General features: G+C 43.7%; 1 protein-coding gene across 7 annotated transcripts in view; it reads right to left on the reverse strand.

The window, feature by feature from the left end:
• RNF146 (ring finger protein 146) overlaps positions 1-13,343 on the reverse strand; it is a 35,323-nt gene extending 21,980 nt beyond the window's left edge. For 2 of the 7 annotated variants that reach the window (XM_038759443.1, XM_038759434.1), the window contains exon 1: positions 13,220-13,337. The gene's annotated coding sequence lies outside the window, so the exon portion shown is untranslated. Of the gene's footprint in view, positions 1-3,768; positions 3,788-5,358; positions 5,388-5,880; positions 6,010-13,219 lie in introns of those variants that run through there. The other 5 variants (XM_038759450.1, XR_005454670.1, XM_038759492.1 and 2 more) reach the window with 5 other exon arrangements.
• Positions 13,344-15,410: the final 2,067 nt, after the last annotated feature.

Here is a 15,410-nt window from a genome sequence, read left to right on the forward strand (position 1 = left end):
ACCACTTTGGGCTGTGGGGAGTCCCATCCAGCTCTGCAGATTCGGCTCCTGCAGGACAGCCCCAAACTCCCCAGAGCTCTGGGCCCCCAATTAAAGTACACCCAGTTCTTCTCGAGCACGTGTTTCCACTGTGCTTTCCAGCTGGAGTCAGGGAAGGCTCTTTCTGCGACGAGTTCCGAACTGGATAGAGCACGAATGCAATGTCGGAAGAGATGGTCGTGGAGATGTGCGCGACACTGGTGAAGGTGCGGCTACTCCAACACCATTTTCTTCAAAGCAGGGGCTGTCGAGAACATAACCCCCACGTGCTCAGAACACTAAGTGTACTTATAATGTGTGTTGGGCCTGAAACAGGTAGTTGTGAGTCCCACGTGCTCTCCGGAAATCCATCCAAATCCCATCAGTCTGTGGGCCGGGAAAGCAGATTTCCTAATCCCGCTCATCTTCAAGGTTTTCTTTCGGCTTTCCCTCCCCACCTCCTTTCAGGTGCTCCCACCAAGTATATCGGACACTCTCCCAACCTAGTCCCAGGAATCTCTAGAGACCTGTTTGGCCCTCTACTCTGGAGCTCCTCAGCTTCCTCTACATCTCTCCGCATTTTCTTTGGGCATCCATTAACTGGAGAAGTCGAGGGAGGACTAGGAAAACCAGGTAAACAAAAGATGGATATTGCAACATCTGGCAAGCATCAGCAACACCCTCCATTTGAGCAGTTCACCTTGGGTATAGGGTTCAAAACCCTAAAAGAAATCAAGATATAAAATACAAAGGTTTCCTTTCTCTATACTTCACCTCCCTCACACCAAAAGCTTCCCGTGAGCAGGATCCGCATCTTTCACGTCTTACCTCTGTTCTCCAAGTGCCCATTATAATGGCCTGGATAACGTAGGTGCTGATATTACTCACTACACATCAACGCCTCAGAAGTGGAAGGTGACTTTTAATGGGCATATCCGATCATCTAAGATCAGATAAATCTATGATCAATTTTTTTTTATATGTGTAGCTAACTCCAGCTGTCAAAATGCACACTCAACTGTACCCTGGGTTTGGTGGTCACGTGTAATCTTGCAGTATAACTAGAACCTTTGATCTAAAAATATTACCTTGCATCAGATGGCCCGACTCTGAATTATAATTTTAAAAGCCCAAGAAAAAGACCAAAAAATAAATCATAGCCTTGTTAAAAAGGGAGGAAGAAAAATACATCTGGAAAGCACAAAGACGGATATGAGGCTTCACCTACGTAATCCAATCAAGAGTTTGCGACGACAGGAATAAATCGGTTAACTCTAAAAGACATCCAACCTCCACATCATTAATATTACATGCATTAGCTACCACACTGTGTATCATTCTTCAAGCACAACAGGAGCAATTTTACTCCACTCAAGATGCCCCCTATTCGTGGCAGCAAAGCCACCTCTTTGTGAAAGACCATAAATTTGTGTCAGTACTTTCAATTAAAACACAAATAGCCTTGAATTTTCTGCACAAGCTTAAAAAAGGGTGCAGGGTACCACTGCAGGCAGAGAAAAAACAAGCATTTCTTTCTGGGTGAATTAAAGGTACTGCTAAATCAATTTGAAATCTTTATAAAATGCACCTACTCCTCTTTCAATTACTACAAGGCTTCTCCCACACTTCAATGGGTAAAATTGGTGTTACCATTTTTATTCAATTGTTTGCCCCTGGGATTTTTTTTTTACAACCCATTCGGAAAATGCAACGCATTTCAGAGCTGCAGTGGATGATCTGAAATCCATGGAAACAGCCTCTAGACACCCTACTTAACGAGAGAGATGAAAAGACGGAAGGAGACAGAGAGGAGGACGAGCAAAGGAAAAAGAGACAGAGAGAAGGGGTAAGGAGGTGCAATTCAATTCCAAAGACAATACTTTGGACATTCAATAGGAAACAGTTCTTTCTTGACAGGTGGAACTGAGTGATGGTATCAAATGTTTCCATTTGAGGTTTTCACTACGATCCTCAATGAACTCCTTCAAAACTGACTAAAAAGTCATTCTGTGGTGACCCATTTTTATGAGAGACCCTGGGGTTTTCCTAAAATGCATTTCACGGCAAGCGTATTTGTTCGATTTGCCCTGATGCTAAGCACTTATTTTATGAACCACAAGAAACAGTGCGAATGGCTCGTTCCAGAAATCCTTCAGTTTTTTCTTCTCCATTTATGGCTCTACCCTCACCATTTAATTTTCTAGGCAAGCTGAGTAATAAAGATTTAAATTTTCAAACTGTTTCCAGATATTATGTGCACCTTATTTTAATAAGACTCATAATCCACCCCCATTAAATCTACTCTCAAATGGCTATTTTACATATGCAAAATGAAATTACCCCATCAACGAATTACTTTATTATGAAGACGGAGTGCTAAATAGACACATGATGGTTATTACTGAATGTTAAAGGGTTGCGATAACAATTGAGGATTCCTGTATACCCTGAGAAGCAGAATGGCTTCTTGAGAAGCAGCGTGGCCTTGTGGAAAGAGCACAGGCCTAGAAGTCGGAAGACCTGGGTTCTAATATCGGTTCTGCATATGGCTTGCTGGGTGCCCTTGGGCAAGTCACTTAACATTTCTGTGCCTGAGTTTCCTCAATTGTAAAATGGGGATTTTACAGGTCTCCCTATTCTCCCTCTTACTTAGCCTGTGAGCCCCATGTGGGACAGGGACTGAGTCTAACCTGCTGTTTAGCTTCTATCAACCCCTGTGCTTAGAACAGTGCTTGACCCATAGTAAGGAAAGACCATAACAATAATTATGCATTCTATGACTCCTCTACATTCTTCCATAAATTTGGTTAAACTGCAGCATTAGAACAAAATTAAGATTCCTTCAATCTACCATTTCCATAAGCTTCGAGATATTCCAAAGTTCTTTCCATAAAACGGTTCGACTCTAAATGACAGTGGAAAAGGGGAGACTGGTGATGTATAAATTCATAAAAAAAAAATACCAATTTAACCCACTGATCTACCATGGTGAGGAATGGGCTACATTCTACATCCTTCTCTTAGCTGACCTGGAAATTTCTAGGAGCCACTTGTTTTTTTAAGATTCTTTACGTCAAACAAATTGCAAAATCCTGCAGGTAAAAAATATCTTGTTTTGGCCATAAACTCATTAAATCCCAGATCCTACCACAAACCACAAGTTAGGCTTTTTATGGCTATTTAACAGAATGAAATGCAGTCAAATTTAAAAGCTTCCCAAATCTATTTTTAATGGGGTAGTGATCGCTACTAGGTAGTTTTCTCTCTAAAGATGCACTCGATACGTCTTCCCACAGCTACAGCATGCAGCAATTTAAAGGTTGCTGTGGGCAGGGAACGTCATTTGCTTATTGTTGTACGTACTTTTCCAAGTGCTTGGTATAATGCTCTGCACACAGTAAGTGTTCAATAAATACAACTGAATGAATGAATAAGAGTTCTTTTTTCGTGTGGATGATTATCTAAATCTACATCTCTGCCCCTGCTCTCCCTCCCTCCCTCCAGGCTCGTATCTCCTCCTGCATGCAGGACATCTCCCCATCTGGATGTCTGCCCGCCATTTAAAACTCAACATGTCCAAGTCCTGAACTCCTTATCTTCCCTCCCAAACCCTGCCCTCTCCATGACTCTCCCATCACTGTTGATGGCACTACCATTCTTCCCGTCTCACAAGCCCGCAACGTCATCCTCAACTCCGCTCTCTCGTTCACCCTTCACATCCAATCCGTCACCAAAACCTGCCGGTCTCACCTCCGCAACATCGCCGAGATCCGCCCTTTCCTCTCCATCCAAACCGCTACCCTGCTGGTTCAGTCTCTCATCCTATTACTGCATCAGCCTCCTCTCCGATCTCCCATCCTTCTGTCTCTCCCCACTTCAATCCATACTTCACGCCTCTGCCCGGATCGTCTTTGTGCAGGAACGCTCTGAGCATGTTACTCCCCTCCTCTAAAATCTCCAGTGGCTACCAGTCAACCTACGCATCAGGCAGAAACTCCTCACTCTTGGCTTCAAGGCTGTCCATCCCCTCACCCCCTCCTACCTCACCTCCCTTCTCTCGTTCTCCAGCCCAGCCTGCACCCTCAGCTCCTCTGCCGCTAATTTCCTCACCGTGCCTCGTTCTCGCCTGTCCCGCCGTCGACCCCGGGCCCACGTCCTCCCCATGGCCTGGAATGCCCTCCCTCCAAAAATCCGCCAAGCTAGCTCTCTTCCTCCCTTCAAAGCCCTACTGAGAGCTCACCTCCTCCAGGAGGCCTTCCCAGACTGAGCCCCCTCCTTCCTCTCCCCCTCCTCCCCCTCCCCCCACCTTACCTCTTTCCCCTCCCCACAGCACCTGTATATATGTATATATGTTTGTACGCATTTACTGCTCTATTTATTTTACTTGTACATATTTATTCTATATATTTTATTTTGTTAATATGTTTTGTTGTCTGTCTCCCCCTTCTAGACTGTGAGCCCGCTGTTAGGTAGGGACCGCCTCTATATGTTGCCAACTTGTACTTCCCAAGCGCTTAGTACAGTGCTCTGCACACATTAAGTGCTCAATAAATACGATTGAATGAATGAATGATTAGCAAATCAATTAGCAAACCGATGAGGTAAATAGAAGCATCCCAAAACCAGGGCCTGAAGACAGACTTTATAATCTACGTGCATATTTAATGGCAAATATCATTTGTATGCTCATTTTCTCAATACTATCTATTCTAAAATTGCTTCCATTTGGGAACCTTATGATACACCTATATTAAAACATCAGTTTCTACCAAGACAAAAATTCCACCTGCCAGACATCTAGTTTCAGCAGTCGGTGGCACATCACAGCAAAAACCAGGCCACTAAATCTACTTCCAAACCCAATCTACGCGTTCATACCCAAAGTGGAGGGGAGCCCCAGCATCCAAACCACCCATCACAGAAAGGCAGACCATCGACTAAATGTACTGACGTCCTAATTTTGGTTTTCTGTTTCCTAGCGATTTCATTCCCTTTGATTCATTTCAATTTCCCTTTGATTTCACTCTCCAAGGTATACCGGCATGACTACGATACACTGCTGCCCAGATGCATTTTAAGCCACGAGGCAAAAAAAGGGCTTAAAACAGACGCTTGACGATAGGACCTCTAAGGAACACAAAAACACACCTGCAAATAATGGAAGCAAAATCCCATCAGGGAGTTTTTGAAAAGTACCTGGCAGGCTATGTCAGTAAACTTACACGCTGACAGACTTTACATCTAGATGCCAGTTCCATCTCCCCTCCCCTCCAAATTCAATCTGTACTTGTCTCTGAAATCATTCATTCATTCATTCAATTGTATTTACTGAACGCTTACTGTGTGCAGAGCACTGTTCTAAACGCTTGGGAAGTACAAGTCGGCAACGTATAGAGACGGTTCCTACCGAACAACGGGCTCAGAGTCTAGAAGGGGGAGACAGACAACAAAACATGTAGACAGGTGTCAAAACCATCAGAATAAATAGAATTATAGCAATATGCACATCATCATTCATTCATTTATTCAATCGTATTTATTGAGTGCTTCCTGTGTGCAGAGCACTGTACTAAGCGCTTGGGAAGTACAAGTTGGCAACATATAGAGGCGGTACCTACCCAACAGCGGGCTCACAGTCTAGAAGGGGGAGACAGAGAACAAAACATATTAACAAAAAATAAATAGAATAAATATGTACAAATAAAATAAAATAAAATAGAGTAATAAATCACTACCCTGGGTGGACAAAATACTCTTTCGGTGAAGGGGGATATGCGGAAAGAACGAGACCTGCCCCCACAGGTAGGCGGAACTATCTCCCATAATTATTATTATTATTATTATTATCATTATTATTATTACCTCAGCTTGAACCCCATAGAGGGACTATTTCAGAGGCTCTGGTTGGGTCTGGACTGGGTGAGATTCTTCAAAAAGCGGCTCCGCTGGAGTTTTGAATAAACCAAATGAAAGCCTGGAGGGAAGGTGGATCTGTACGGATTGGGTGGAGGTGGGGAGGAGGATACGCGAGAAGGACCACGGTTATTCCTGGATCGGGAGAAGGTCAAATCTGGAAGGGGGAGATGAGGGGGCATCTTAATGCGAAGTGCAGTGCTCTGCACACAGTAAGCGCCCAATAAATACGAATGAATGCTCTGCACACTGTAAGGGCTCAATATAATGCGACTGATTCATTGGTCTGGGAATGGACGTGGAGGACAGGGATGAAGAGAAGCAAAAGACGCAGCGTGGCTTAGTGGAAAGAGCCCAGGCTTGGGAGTCAGAGGTCGTGGGTTCTACTCCCGGCTCCGCCACTTGTCTGCTGTGTGACCTTGGAAAAGTCACTTCACTTCTCTGTGCCTCAGTTACCTCATCTGTCAAATGAGCCCCACGAGGGACAACCTGATGACCCTGTATCTTCCCCACGGCTTAGAAGAGTGCTGGGCACACAGTCAGCGCTTAACAAACACCATCATTATTATTATTCCCTGTGCCTCAGTGACCTAATCTGTGGAATGGGGAGTAAGACTGTGAGCCCCCCATGGGACAACCTGATCACCTTGTATCCTCCCCAATGCTTAGAACAGTGCTTGGCACATAGTAAGCGCTCGAGAAATACCCTCATCATTATTATCGTTCTCTGTGCCTCAGTGACTTCAACTGTCAAATGGGGATGAAGCCTGTGAACCCCAAATAATAATAATAATAATGATGGCATTTATTAAGTGCTTACTATGTGCAAAGCACTGTCCTAAGAGCTGTCAGGTTGTCCCACGCGGGGCTCACAGTCTTAATCCCCGTTTTACAGATGAGGTAACTGAGGCACAGAGAAGTTAAGTGACTTGCCCAAAGTCACACAGCTGGAGGAGCCGGGATTTGAACCCCTGACCTCTGACTCCAAAGCCCGGGCTCTTTCCACTGAGGCACGCTGCTTCTCTAATGGGATAACGTGATGCCTTTTTTGTCCCCCAGCGCTCAGAACAACGCTTGGCACACAGTCAGCGCTTAACAAATACCATCACTATTATCACTATTCTCTGTGCCTCAGTTCCCTCATGTTAAATGGGGATAATAATAATAATAATAATAATGATGGTAATTGTTGAGCGCTTACTATGTGCAAAGCACTGTTCTAAGCGCTGAAGCCTGTGAGCCCCAAGGGGGACAACCGTATCATCTTGTATCTCCCCCAGGGTTTAGAACAGTGCTGGGCACACAGTCAGTGCTTAACAAATACCACCATTATTATCATTATTCTCTGGGCCTCAGTGACCTCATCTGTCAAATGGGGATGAGGGCTGTGAGCCCCACGGGGGACAACCTGATGACCCTGTATCTATCCCAGCGCTTAGACCAGTGCTCAGCCCCTAGTCGGTGCTTGAACAAGGCGATGATGAGGATGAAGCAGCGTGGCTCAGTGGAAAGAGCCCAGGCATGGGAGTCAGAGGTCATGGGTTCTAATCCCGGCTCCGCCACTTAACAGCTGTGTGACTTTGGGCAAGTCACTTCATTTCTCTGTGCCTCAGTTACCTCTTCTGTCAAAGGGGGAGGAAGACCGTGGGCCCCCCGTGGGATAACCTGATCATCTTGCATCCTCCCCAGCGCTTAGAACAGTGCTTTGCACATAGTAAGCGCTAAACAAATGCCATCATCTCTCATCATCAAATCCGGGCTCCGCCAGTTGTCGGCTGTGTGACTTTGGGCAAGTCACTTCACTTCTCTGGGCCTCAGTTCCCTCATCTGTCAAATGGGGATGAAGCCTGTGAGCCCCCCGTGGTACAACCTGATCACCTTGTATTCCCCCGTCATCATCTCTCATTATCAAATCCTTGTTGGCTGTGTGACTTTGGGCAAGTCACTTTTCTGGGCCTCAGTTCCCTCATCTGTAAAATGGGGATGAAGCCTGTGAGCCCCCTGTGGGACAACCTGATCACCTTGTAACTTCCCCAGCGCTTAGAACGGTGCCTTGCACATAGTAAGCGCTTAATAAATGCCATCATTATTATTATTATTATTGGCTGTGTGACTTTGGGCCAGTCACTTCACTTCTCTGGGCCTCAGTTACCTCTTCTGTCAAATGGGGATGAAGATTGTGAACCCCATGGGGGACAACCTGATCACCTTGTAAGCTCCCCAGTGCTTAGAACAGTGCTTTGCACATAGTAAGTGCTCAATAAATATGACTGAATGAATAGTAAGCCCTTAATAAATGCCATTATTATTATTATTAAATCCCCCCAGCGCTTAGAACAGTGCCTTGCACATATAGTAAGCGCTTAATAAATGCCATCATTATTATTGTTAAATCCCCCCAGCGCTTAGAACAGTGCTTTGCACATGGTATGCACTTAATAAATGCCATCGTTATTATTATTATTATTAAATCCCGCCAGTGTCTAGAACAGTGCTTGGCACATAGTAAGCGCTTAGTAAATGCCATTCTTATTATTATTAAATCCCCCCAGAGCTTAGAACAGTGCTTTGCACACAGTAAGTGCTAAATAAATGCTATTATTATTATTATTATTATTATGAAATGCCCCCAGCGCTTAGAACAGTGCTTGGCACATAGTAAGCACTTAACAAATGCCATCATTATTATTATTATTAAATCCCTCCAGCGCTTAGAACAGTGCTTGGCACATAGTAAGAGCTTAATAAATGACATTATTATTATTAAATCCCCCCAGCGCTTAGAACAGTGCTTTCCACATAGTAAGCACTTAATAAATGCCATCATTATTATTATTATTAAATCCCCCCAGCGCTTAGAACAGGGCTGTGCACATAGTAAGCGCTTAATAAATGCCATCATATTAATACTATTATTAAATGCCCTCAGCACTTAGAATGGTGCTTGGCACCTAGTAAGCACTTACTAAATGTCATCATCATTATTATTATTATTACTACTAAATCACCCCAGTGCTTAGAACAGTGCTTGGCACCTAGTATGTGCTTAACAAATGCCATCATTATGATTATTATTAAATCCCCCCAGCATCTGGAACGGTGCTTTGCATCTAGTAAGCACTTAATAAATGCCATCACTATTATTATTATTATTATTAAATCCCCTCTGTGCTTAGAAAGGTGCTTGGCACCTAGTAAGCGCTTAATAAATGCCATCATCATTAGTAAGCGCTTAATAAAAGCCATCACTATTATTGTTATTAAATCCCCTCAGCGCTTAGCACCTAGTAAGCGCTTAATAAAAGCCATCACTATTATTATTGTGATTAAATCCCCTCAGTGCTTAGAACAGTGCTTGGCACCTAGTAATCGCTTAATAAATGCCATCATTATTATTACTATTATTAAATCCCCTCAGTACTTAGAACGGTGCTTTGCCCCTAGTAAGCGCTTAATAAATGCCATCATCATTATTATTATGATGATGATTAAATCCCCTCAGCGCTTAGAACAGTGCTTTGCCCCTAGTAAGCGCTTAATAAATGCCATCATCATCATTATTATGATTATTATTAAATCCCCTCAGCGCTTAGGACAGTGCTATGGCCCTAGTAAGCGCTTAATAAATGCCATCACTATTATTATTGTTATTAAATCCCCTCAGCGCTTAGAACGGTGCTTTGCCCATAGTAAGCTCTTAATAAATGCCATCGTTATTATTATGATTATTATTAAATCCCCTCAGCGCTTAGAACAGTGCTTTGCTCCTAGTAAGCGCTTAATAAATGCTATCACTATTATTATTGTTATTAAATCCCCTCAGTGCTTAGAACAGTGCTTTGCTCCTAGTAAGCGCTTAATAAATGCTATCACTATTATTATTGTTATTAAATCCCCTCAGTGCTTAGAACAGTGCTTTGCCCCAGTAAGCGCTTAATAAATGCCATCATCATCATTATTATGATTATTATTAAATCCCCTCAGCGCTTAGGACGGTGCTATGCCCCTAGTAAGAGCTTAATAAATGCCATGACTATTATTATTGTTATTAAATCCCCTCAGCGCTTAGAACGGTGCTTTGCCCCTAGTAAGCTCTTAATAAATGCCATCGTCATTATTATGATTATTATTAAATCCCCTCACTGCTTAGAACAGTGCTTTGCTCCTAGTAAGCGCTTAATAAATGCTATCACTATTACTATTGTTATTAAATCCCCTCAGCGCTTAGAACAGTGCTTGGCACCTAGGAAGCGCTTAATAAATGCTATCACTATTATTATTGTTATTAAATCCCCTCAGCGCTTAGAACAGTGCTTTGCCCCAGTAAGCGCTTAATAAATGCCATCATCATCATTATTATGATTATTATTAAATCCCCTCAGTGCTTAGGACGGTGCTATGCCCCTAGTAAGAGCTTAATAAATGCCATCACTATTATTATTGTTATTAAATCCCCTCAGCGCTTAGAACGGTGCTTTGCCCATAGTAAGCTCTTAATAAATGCCATCGTCATTATTATGATTATTATTAAATCCCCTCACTGCTTAGAACAGTGCTTTGCTCCTAGTAAGCGCTTAATAAATGCTATCACTATTACTATTGTTATTAAATCCCCTCAGCGCTTAGAACAGTGCTTGGCACCTAGTAAGCGCTTAATAAATGCTATCACTATTATTATTGTTATTAAATCCCCTCAGTGCTTAGAACAGTGCTTTGCCCCACTAAGCGCTTAATAAATGCCATCATCATCATTATTATGATTATTATTAAATCCCCTCAGCGCTTAGGACAGTGCTATGCCCCTAGTAAGAGCTTAATAAATGCCATCACTATTATTATTGTTATTAAATCCCCTCAGCGCTTAGAACGGTGCTTTGCCCCTAGTAAGCTCTTAATAAATGCCATCGTCATTATTATGATTATTATTAAATCCCCTCACTGCTTAGAACAGTGCTTTGCTCCTAGTAAGCGCTTAATAAATGCTACCACTATTACTATTGTTATTAAATCCCCTCAGCGCTTAGAACAGTGCTTGGCACCTAGTAAGCGCTTAATAAATGCTATCACTATTACTATTGTTACTAAATCCCCTCAGCGCTTAGAACAGTGCTTTGCCCCACTAAGCACTTAATAAATGCCATCATCATCATTATTATGATTATTATTAAATCCCCTCAGCGCTTAGGACAGTGCTATGCCCCTAGTAAGAGCTTAATAAATGCCATCACTATTATTATTGTTATTAAATCCCCTCAGCGCTTAGAACGGTGCTTTGCCCCTAGTAAGCTCTTAATAAATGCCATCGTCATTATTATGATTATTATTAAATCCCCTCACTGCTTAGAACAGTGCTTTGCTCCTAGTAAGCGCTTAATAAATGCTATCACTATTACTATTGTTATTAAATCCCCTCAGCGCTTAGAACAGTGCTTGGCACCTAGTAAGCGCTTAATAAATGCTATCACTATTATTATTGTTATTAAATCCCCTCAGCGCTTAGAACAGTGCTTGGCCCCTAGAAAGCGCTTAATAAATGCCATCATCATTATTATTATGATTATTATTAAATCCCCTCAGCGCTTAGGACAGTGCTATGCCCCTAGTAAGAGCTTAATAAATGCCATCACTATTATTATTGTTATTAAATCCCCTCAGCGCTTAGAACGGTGCTTTGCCCCTAGTAAGCTCTTAATAAATGCCATCGTCATTATTATGACTATTATTAAATCCCCTCACTGCTTAGAACAGTGCTTTGCTCCTAGTAAGCGCTTAATAAATGTTATCACTATTACTATTGTTATTAAATCCCCTCAGCGCTTAGAACAGTGCTTGGCACCTAGTAAGCGCTTAATAAATGCTATCACTATTACTATTGTTATTAAATCCCCTCAGCGCTTAGAACAGTGCTTGGCCCCTAGAAAGCGCTTAATAAATGCCATCATCATTATTATTATGATTATTATTAAATCCCCTCAGCGCTTAGGACAGTGCTATGCCCCTAGTAAGAGCTTAATAAATGCCATCACTATTATTATTGTTATTAAATCCCCTCAGCGCTTAGAACGGTGCTTTGCCCCTAGTAAGCTCTTAATAAATGCCATCATCATTATTATTATGATTATTATTAAATCCCCTTAGCGCTTAGAACAGTGCTTTGTCCCTAGTAAGCGCTTAATAAACGCCATCACTGTTATTATTGTTATTGAATCCCCTCAGCGCTTAGAACAGTGCCTGGCACCTAGTAATCGCTTAATAAATGCCATCATTATTATTACTATTATTAAATCCCCCCAGCACTTAGAACAGTGCTTTGCCCCTAGTAAGCGCTTAATAAATGCCATCATTATTAGTATTATGATTATTATTAAATCCCCTCAGCGCTTAGAACAGTGCTTGGCACCTAGTAAGCGCTTAGTAAATTCCATCATTATTATTATTATGATTATTAAATCCCCTCAGCGCTTCGAACAGTGCTTTGCTCCTAGTAAGCGCTTAATAAATGCTATCACTATTACTATTGTTATTAAATCCCCTCAGTGCTTAGAACAGTGCTTGGCACCTAGTAAGCGCTTAATAAATGCCATCATCATTATTATTATGATTATTATTAAATCCCCTCAGCGCTTAGAACAGTGCTTGGCCCCTAGTAAGCGCTTAATATGTGCCATCATTATTATTATTATGATTATTATTAAATCCCCTCAGCGCTTAGAACAGTGCTTGGCCCCTAGTAAGCGCTTAATAAAAGCCATCACTATTATTATTGTTAATAAATCCCCTCAGCGCTTAGAACGGTGCTTTGCCCCTAGTAAGCGCTTAATAAATGCTATCATCATTATTATGATGATGATTATTAAATCCCCTCAGCGCTTAGAACAGTGCTTGGCCCCTAGTAAGCGCTTAATAAATGCCATCATTATTATTATTGTGATTATTATTAAATCCCCTCAGCGCTTAGGACAATGGTTGGCCCCTAGTAAGCGCTTAATAAATGCCATCATTATCATTATTATGATTATTATTAAATCCCCTCAGCGCTTAGAACAGTGCTATGCCCCTAGTAAGCGCTCAATAAAAGCCATCCCTATTATTATTGCTGTTAAATCCCCTCAGCGCTTAGAACAGTGCTTGGCCCCTAGTAAGCGCTTAATAAATTCCATCATTATTATTATGATGATTATTAAATCCCCTCAGCGCTTAGAACAGTGCTTTGCCCCCAATAAGCGCTTACTAAATGCCATCGTTATGATGATGATGATAAATAATAATCAATCCCGTCAGCGCTTACCAGATGCGCTGACTACGACGACGACGACGACGTCGCTGCGGCTGTCGGTAGGCCGGCGGCCCTGGGTGTCTCCTCAGCCGGCCCCCCCCCCCCCCCACCGGCCGGTCCGATCCGGTCCGATCCGGTCCGAACCGGTCCGATCCGGCTGGTGGCCGCGCGGGGAGCGGACGGCGCCGCTCCCGCCCCCGGGGGTCCGCGCGCCCCCCGTCTCCTCCCGCGCGCACGCGCGCTCAGCCCGCCCTCCGACCCGCCGCCGCCGCCGCCGCCGCCGCCGCAGCCCCACCGCCCCACGACGCGCGCGCTCACGTCACGGGGCTGCGGAGACACAAGAGCCGAGGAGGGCGCATGCGCGCCGGGCTCTGTTTCCCCCCCCCCCCGGAAAGCCTGCCTGCCCGGGAGGGGGTCATTCATTCATTCATTCATTCAACCGTATTTAATCAATCAATCGTATTTATTGAGCGCTTACTGTGTGCAGAGCACTGTACTAAGCGCTTGGGAACTACAAGTTGGCAACATATAGAGACGGTCCCTACCCAACAGTGGGCTCACAGTCTAGAAGTGGGCTCAATTTAATAATAATAATGATGGCTGCAGGGTTCGAGTACCCAAGGTGGTGACCCAGATGGGAGAAATAATAATGATGGCATTTACTAAGCGCTTACTTACCCCTTCCTTCTTCTCCCCCCTTCCTTCCTCTCCTCCTCGTCCCCTTCTGCATCCCCCCATCTAACCTCCTTCCCTTCCCCACAGCACCTGTATATATGTATATATGTCTGTACATATTTATTACTCTATTTTACTTGTACATATCTATTGTATTTATTTTATTTTGTTAGCATGTTTGGTTTTGTTCTCTGTCTCCCTCTTTTAGACTGTGAGCCCACTGTTGGGTAGGGACTGTCTCTATGTGTTGCCAACTTGTACTTCCCAATCACTTAGTACAGTGCTCTGCACACAGGAAGCGCTCAACAAATAAGATTGATTGATTACTATGTGCAAAGCACTGTTCTAAGCGCTGGGGAGGTTACAAGGGGATCAGGTTGTCCCACGGGGGGCTCACAGGCCTCATCCCCATTTTACAGATGAGGGAACTGAGGCCCACAGAAGTGGTGACTCGCCCAAAGTCACACAGCTGACCGTTGGAGGAGGCGGGATTTGAATCCATGACCTCTGACTCCAAAGCCCGGGCTCTTTCCACTGAGCCACGCTGCTTTACTGTGTGCACAGCACTGTACTTCACTGAGGCACTTAACTTCTCTGTGCCTCCGTTTACCTCATCTGTAAAATGGGGATTAAGTCTGTGAGCCCCACGTGGGACAACTTGATTACCTTGTTTCCACCCCAGCGCTTAGAACAGTGCTTTGCACAGAGTAAGCGCTTAATAAATGCCATCATTATTTATTATTTATTTATTACTAAGCGCTTGGGGAGTTCAAGCTGGCAACCGATAGAGACGGTCCCTACCCAACTGCGGGCTCAGGTTCATTCATTCATTCAATCGTATTTATTGAGCGCTCACTGTGTGTAGAGCACTGTACTAAGCTCTTGGGAAGTCCAAGTTGGCAACAGATACAGACGGTCCCTACCCAACAGTGGGCTCACAGTCTAGAAGGGGGAGACAGACAACAAAACAAAACATATTAACCAAATAAAATAAATAGAATAGTAAATATGTACAAGTAAAATAGAGTAAAAAGGCTCACGGGGCTGTGCCCACCCCCCGCCACAACAGCACCTGTATATATGTATATATGCTTGTACATACTTATTACTCTACTTATTTATTTATTTTACTTGTTTTGTTCTGTCTCCCCCTTTTAGACTGTGAGCCCGCTGGTGGGTAGGGACTGTCTCTATATGTTGCCAACTTGTACTTCCCAAGCGCTTAGCACAGTGCCCTGCACACAGTAAGCGCTCAATAAATATGATTGATTGATTGATTGACTGATTGATTGAAACAGAATAAGCCTATGGGGGGCGGAGGAAGGGAAGAGCGAGCGTCGGGAGGCGCGCATGCGCGCGGGCCTCTGCCCTCCCCCCCGCAACGAAGGGGGGGAGAAAAGTGAGCGTCGGGAGGTGCGCATGCGCGCGGGGCTCTGGCAACCCACGAAGGGAAGAAAGTCTATGGGGGGGGGGAAGCGAGCATTGGGAGGTGCGCATGCGCGTGAGGCTCTGTTTTTTTTCCCCCCCC

Source organism: Tachyglossus aculeatus, chromosome 2, assembly GCF_015852505.1.
Source record: "Tachyglossus aculeatus isolate mTacAcu1 chromosome 2, mTacAcu1.pri, whole genome shotgun sequence".
NCBI lineage: Eukaryota > Metazoa > Chordata > Mammalia > Monotremata > Tachyglossidae > Tachyglossus > Tachyglossus aculeatus.